The sequence below is a fragment of the Nycticebus coucang genome, chromosome 3, assembly GCF_027406575.1.
Source record: "Nycticebus coucang isolate mNycCou1 chromosome 3, mNycCou1.pri, whole genome shotgun sequence".
NCBI classification, from domain to species: Eukaryota; Metazoa; Chordata; class Mammalia; order Primates; family Lorisidae; genus Nycticebus; species Nycticebus coucang.
Genome location: NC_069782.1, coordinates 152,584,603 through 152,590,777, shown reverse-complemented (window position 1 = coordinate 152,590,777; position 6,175 = coordinate 152,584,603).

The window sequence follows — 6,175 nt, the reverse complement described above, 5'->3', positions numbered from 1 at the left end:
TGAGGTAGATTACACAGGCTGGGGGTGGGTGGGGGGGAGGTGTTAAGGAAGGAAAATTCATTAATTTCACAGCCAACTGCAGGTCTTGTGTCATCGCCAGCAGCTTGCCTCCAACTGGTCTCAGCAGCTCATGAACATGAACCTCAAACTGGAGTCATTCCTCCTAGATGTTAATAGAGACAGATCTCAAGGCACTTGGGAACCGGGGCGGAGAGGAAGGATTGCTAGCAGGGAAAGACCTCGAGGACTAATTAAACTTGCCTGCTGATCCCTGGGTGTGAATCACCGTGGGGCAGCTCTGGGCTCAGGGGGGTGGCTGCTGATCTGTGGGCCTTCTGGAAGCCGATTATGGCAGCTGGTGATTTAATCTTGGACTGAAGGGAGGAGGGTGAGTTGAATAACAACCCCTTGGAAAGTGGGAATTAAACAGGTCTCTCTGCCAGGCCTCCCCTGCTTTATCAACCCTTCAGGGGCCTTGCCAACAAATTTCGCCTTCTTGCTGCTGGCTCTCCATGCAGATGACATGGGAACGGGAGGCTGGGTTTTGATAGCTGCCTCTGCTGATGCTCTCACCAAGGGTATTATCAGTCTTGACATTTTCAGAATGTTGCATGGATTTTTGGGGGGAGAAGACTAGCTGTATTTGTGCATTAGAAAGCCTTATAAATAAAAAGCATGGTTCCTGGTAGTAATTTTGAAGTTCTCTGTGGAGTTTTACATCCATCCTTCTGTAGTATCGAATGTGAGCTCTTCCAATGCACCAGGCACTGTGCTGTGGTCTGTTCCTAGATGAGCCTTGTGTATTAATCCTCGCTACAACTCTGGGAGGGGGGAGCTGTTGTCATTCTCACATTGAAGATGAGACTCCGTCCACCAATTCTCTGTGCAGTGATCAGTTGAGGCCCGTCCAGCACTTGTGGCTGGAGCTGCTCTCATGTGTTCCTGGAGCAGAACAAAAGTCCCTTGTGCAGTAATGGACCAAATGTGTGATTCTCTACCCCAGCCCCAAATGCTCGTGTTGGGGCCCTAATCCCAATGTGATGGAATTGGGAGGTGGGGCCTTTGGGAGGTGATTACATCATGAGGGTGGAGTCCTCATGAATAGGATTAGTGACCTTATTAGAAGAAATGGAGGAAGCTCCCTTGCTCTGTCCTCCACACAAGGACACGGTGAGAATGTGCTATTTGTGAACAAGAAATTGGGCCTTCATCAGGAGCCAAATCAGCCGGCACCTTGATCTCTGCTATCTCTGGAACCATGAAAAACAAATACAATTATTTAAGTCACCCTGTCTGTGGTATTTTGTTGTGGCATGTGAGCCGACCAGCGCAGATTCCTGGGTGCTGGAAGTCAGCAGTTATTGGGGTGTAAAGGTAAATGCCCCGGGCAGAGAGGCTCAGTCTCACGAATCAGCTTGACCAGGCCATAGCAGCAGGATATTTGATCAAACACAAATCTAGGTTTGCTGTGAAGGTGTTTTGTGGATGTGGTTAACACCTTTAGTCAGTTGGCTTTAAGTAAAGGAGATACACCTCAATATTGTGGGTGGGCCTCATTCAGTTAGTAGAAAATCTTAATCGCAAAACCTGGGGTTTCCTGAAGAAGAAATTCTGTCTCAAGACTGAAACATCCTGCCTGACTGTCCAGCCTGCTGCCCTGCCTTGCAAATCACCAACCCCCATGGAAACATGAGCTGTTTCTCTCTCCCTGTCTTTCTCTCTGTCTCTCTCAGTGTATAGATGTCTGCGTCTCCTTCTGGTTTTGTTTCTCTAGAGACACCATGAGTGTCTCCAGTCCATCCCTTGTGCTGTTCAGATCTTCTCGGGCTGCAGGTCAAGTTCATTCTGTCACTGATTTGTCAAGGTGCCTCTTTACATTCTGCCCCTGGGCTTACAGGGTGAGGATATCACCGATGTTGTTCTGGAGGACACCTCACTTTCACCCCATGCCCTGAGTTCTAGGTGGCTAGCCTGAGCCTGCCAATTTCTTCCCTCAGGGTTTTGATGGCAGTTAATGACAGCTGGAAATCCTTATAATTGTCATTGCCCCATGGTCCTCCAGGGCTAGAGCTATTGCACCAGCCAGTGTAGCCTACCTTCACTTGTACCCCATCCCAACATGACAAGCTGAGAGTCTTAGCAATGGTGATGCCCAGAACACCCAACAGTGGTGCCCTTTTGTCACCAAGCTGGCAAAGGATCCAATTTCAGGATCACATCTCACACAAGCTGTCTTGGATCGGATCCTTCAGAAGCAGACCTTGGTAGGTAACCTCTTAGGAGGTTTAATCCAGAAATGTCAGTAGTGGGGTGAGAGAGAAAAAGTAAAGAAACCAGTAAAAAGTACATTATCAAGCTGGGTTCTGGGTGTAAGCAACTTACACTGAAGAGCTCTGAGCCCCAGAGTTATCCCACCAAAAAGCACCAAAGTTGGGCTATTTATCCTCTGACGTGGCTTGGGCTGCCTCTGGTGTCTTTGAGCCTTCCGCTCTCCTGGCCTGTGCAGCCATGAGCTAAGCTGTCCTTACAGCAGCAGGGACGTCCTTAGGCAGAGAACCACAGGGCTGTATGACGCAGCCTTTGGCACCCAGAGAAGAATGGCGCTGGGATCCAGGTGGGAGGCTGAGTCCATCTGTAGCAGGGCTCACTGCTCAAGAGCAGCCCATTCTGACCTCGGAGGGAGGCCCTTTGTCTAGGTTCCAAATTGGTGTTTGTCCTGGGCTGTAAATGGGCTCCTCAAAGACAACAGTCTTAATCCCTGGAACCTGTAAATGTTACCTTATTCGGACAGAGCCTTTGGCTAATGTCTTTGGCTAATCACTTAATGTGATTAAGTTAATGATATAGAGATAAGGTGCACTCTGTTGCCATCACCAGTGTCCTTAACGAGAGACAAAGGGAGGTTGAAGGCAGAGGGAAGGGGATGTGGCTGCAGAGGCAGAGATGGGAGCAATGGAGCCGGGAAGGCAACAGCAGCAGAAGCTGGAGGAGGCAAGGAGTGGGCTCTTCCCTAGAGTGTCTGACAGGCATGCAGGTCTGCTGACATCTTGATTTTGGCTCTGTGATATTGATTTTGGCCTTCTGATCTCCAAAACTGTGAGAAAAATAAGCTTTTATTGTTTTAAGCAACCAACTGTGTGGTAACTTGTTATAGCAGCTGCAGGAACTCATACGGTATTTCTGGATTCATCCCAGGGCTCCTAGCTCGCCACCCCTCTTCCCCCAAGGATAGCCCTTCTAGCATTTAGAGAAGCTCCCGCCCTCCCCAAATCATTTTTTTCTTGTAGGCCAAGTTGAGCATAGATTTGTCACCACTAGCTATCCTGATCTTTCTGTGGAAAGACCCCAATGTCAGTTTTACCATCAGAGTTTTGTCCTCCCAGAAGGACCCAAACAGAACCCACAGAGTGTGGCCAGCATGCCTGTGGCTGGCCTATGCACCTCCATCCATGCTGCTCAAATTTCCATAGACTTTTGGGGAAGCCTTGTCACCGACCTGAACTGCCTTCGTCTGCTAATACACATTGGGTTCTAGAAGTTGACAACAGGGCTAACTTGCTCACTAGCCATGCCCCGTGCTCTGTACAGGGCTTGGCACTGTCTTCCAGGGCTTCTGTTATCCCCAACATAGCTCTGTCTTGCCCCTTAGAGAAGGGGACACAAAGGAAGGAGTATGGGCTCTCTCCACCCATGTGCAGCTCTTTCCCACAGATGCGGAGTTGCTGATCTGGTAGGAAGAGTCTCACCTCCTTTGGGTCACATGATGCCAGCAGGCACGGTCATCGTTTTGAAAGGTGGTATGTCTTCATGGCCACACTCTGCCTGCCTGCAGCCAGGCAGGTTGACAAGCCAGCCATCCTTGTCCTTGAGCCTGGGTGAGTGAGTGGACTCAGCAGCATCTGTTCCATTGTCTGGGCCACTCTAGACGCCAGGCGTGCACTGCAGGGACCCTCTCCTGGGCCTCAATCCCATGCATTAGCTGCTTTTTCCTGAGGGCTGTTGGGGGTTGCCCAGCTGTAGAGAAGATAAATACTTTAATTCATATTTGGCAGTGAGATTCCTTGCCAACAAGTTTCGTGTCTGTGTTGTTTCTGGCAGGAGGCTGAGGGGGTGAGTGGTGAGTTTAGGTCCAATACTTCACCCTCAGTTTCTAAGAGGGAGAAACTAGGAGAGAGTTAGGAGACAACACACAGAGCACGTGTCTGGTGCAAGGCAGTGACTACAGCGACCTCTGTAGCTGCCGCCGTTCAGTGAATATCTGTGGAACTGAATGAATGAGTGACAGTTGCAGCCCTAAGCATGTGTCTTGTTTCAGAGTTTGCTGGGCATCCAAGGGCGTTCTCCAGTCAAGAGATGAGGAGCAAGAGGAGGAAGAAGGGTGTTAGTCTCTGCCCAGAGAAGACCAGGAAGGGGGAGTACACCTGGGAGAGGAGTGGGTGTTTTCAGTCATACCTGGGCTTCCTATTGGCTGTAGCTGATGCCTATTTGGCTTCATGGGTTTCTGACCTGGGAGGATGTGATGACGTGAGCGCCTCCTGATTGCTCTGGTGCCCTGTGGTCTTCATGTGGCTGTTGCATAGGGAGTTGAAGTAGCTATGGGTGAGGAATGAAGGGGTTAGAACAGACAACAGCTGGGCCTGCCTTGGGCCTTCTCCCAGAGTCTGCAAGCTCAGTCTAAGAGTCTCAGTCTGCCCTCACCAAGCTTGAACTTGCCATAACTCTTCTTACGTGGTGGCTGTCCCTCTGTGGCCACCTCCATGGCTGGGTCAGCTCCCCTCATCCTCTCTTTATCATTGCTTAGGCCTAGTGGCTGAGTCCAGAAGCATTAGGCCCAGTGCTTGCCACTAACTTCCAGAGGGTAATTAATAAGGAAATTCCAGATCGCTAGTTCACCAAAGGTCTCACAGTCCTGAGTCAGGCAAAGGTTCCTACGTCTGTCAACTAGGATGCTGAGGACTAAAACCTTAAAAGGAATCATCTGATGGGCGGCGCCTGTGGCTCAAGGAGTAGGGCGCCGGTCCCATATGCCGGAGGTGGTGGGTTCAAACCTAGCCCCGGCCAAAATAAAAAAAAAAAAAAAAAAAAAAAGGAATCATCTGGGGATCTTGTTCAAATGAGAGTCCAATTCTGTAGCTCTGAGAGGGGCCTGAGAGTCTGTATTTCTAACCACCTCCCAGTGGTGCTGATGCTGCTGGCTGCAGGAAGACTTTGGAGACACTGAGTTCACTGCTGGAATATTTACTGTACTTTGCATTCAGGCCATTTTCTCAAAGTTTAAGCAAATCTCAAGACTCTACATTTCCTTTGCAGAGAATGCTGTTTTCATGATTTTGTTGCTGGTAGGATTTTTGCTTTTGCAACTTCATTAGGAAATATCTCATCTCCATGTTGTCTAGAACAGAAAATCAATCTGCAGCCTCTTCCAGGAGACCACACCTGCTCGGCACACTCACGCCTGTTGTGCTGTAGACTCTGAGTGGATTTGACAAAGTTCCCTCCCGCAGACTCTCTCTGAGGCTTTTCTTTCAGAATCAACATCAAAGCCATTTTGATTACACATTCAAAGGGAAGATACCCGAAAATTGGATAAGATAATGATACTTCCTTGTGTTTGGCTCTGAGCCAATGCAGGGATTTCAACAGAGAGCTCAGTGCCTGCTCATCCAGCCCTGCACCTTCTGTACCTTACTTTGATGGGGAACCTGCCTTTTCCCTGGTCTCTGACCCTTTTTCGGGTAGGGGTCCTATTAATCAACTTTGTGATGCTGAAGCCTGGTTCACCAGGTGCCTAATAAAGGTGTGAATTAAATATATATCTGTCAAAGAGCTTTTACTTTATCTCCCTGCCTGAGAGCAGGACAGACTTGCCCAAGGTCCCATAGCCCACACCAGAGAAGGCCAATTCCTCGTGGCTTTCCTGAACCATGTCTATAAACTCATGCAGGAGGAGCTGGGGGCTGCCTTGTCCAACCCCTCAGTGAGCTGATAAATGGAGGCCAGGCAGGGAAATGGCTTGGCCAGCACTCCACAGTGTGTGCGAGCAGAGCTGGACCTGGGATCTCTCTGCCTACTCTTCCTTTGGGTTTCTAGTAATATATATTTTTTCTGCTTAAAACGAAAATCAAGAGGAAAGATAATTTAAAAAATGCTCCAAGCTATAGAAAGAGAGAAAGGG